Genomic DNA, 1,121 nt, shown 5'->3' with positions numbered 1-1,121 from the left:
CCATCCATCCATCCATCCATTCAATTAAACAAAGAGGGCACAATAAATGAGGCAAAGGAAATAAATCTGAAGAGTATTTTTGTCATTCAGCCATAAATTAGATAAAATTATCTTGACTAAATTACTAAAGAATTATTTCCAGGTAATGTGCTAAAGCATAAGACCCATGCTAAATAATGCCTGAAAACAATTCCGTCCTCCAAGGACAGTTCTCCATGGGAGACTGCAGTGTTTTAAGTGTTAGTATTCTTGCCTTGACAAGCTTATCAGTCCTTATGAAGTCAGATAGTGACAGGCACTGATAATACGAAATTCAATTTTTAAAAAAAAAAAACCCATCTTTTTGTTGGGTAATTTTACTAATTTAAATAATGCAAATCTCAAATCTTCATTTAGAACAGCTATATGGAAATTTACAAAATGTATGTTTCTCCAAATAATAAGGAATGAAGGACATAATACAAGCAGAATGTTTTTCATCCTGTCAAACCAGTGTCACTATCTTTATGTTTATAGTAATGAGAAAGACACATGTTAGATTTCATGATAAACTCACACACAAATAATATTAACATGCATACACAATTTAAAAAAAGAGAAAATAACCAGTACTAATAAAGTGTCTTTCCTCATTCATGTTAATTGCACAGAACCTTCCCACGCATGTACCACCTACATCTTAATGACACCATAAAGTGGAACTTTAGCATACCTGTTTGCTTTCTACTAAAAAAACATCCATCCATCCATCCATCCTCATCCGCTTTTTCCGGGGCTGGGTCGCGGGGGCAGCAGCCTAAGCAAAGAGGCCCAGACCTCCCTCTCCCCAGCCACCTCCTCCAGCTTATCCGGGGGAATACCAAGGCGTTCCCAGGCCAGCCGAGAGATATAATCTCTCCAGCGTGTAGTAAAAAAACATCAATTATGAATTTATAAATGTTCATGGATCACGAAAGGTGTCATTGATGGGCGGTGCGTAATAAAAAAGTATGTTTCGAACTGCTGCTAACTGATTTATTTTACTCTAAAACACCAGTTAACTTAAAAAAAAAATTATCACGCTGTAATTGATTTAACATTGTCTTTCAAAATGAATAACTCGAAAAAGAAATAGCACAGTC

The sequence above is a fragment of the Copadichromis virginalis genome, linkage group LG16, assembly GCF_057382275.1.
Source record: "Copadichromis virginalis isolate Kocher_CV1m ecotype Utaka linkage group LG16, C_Virginalis_male_GT1.1, whole genome shotgun sequence".
Taxonomy (NCBI): Eukaryota; Metazoa; Chordata; class Actinopteri; order Cichliformes; family Cichlidae; genus Copadichromis; species Copadichromis virginalis.
Note: the sequence above shows the minus strand (reverse complement) of the source record.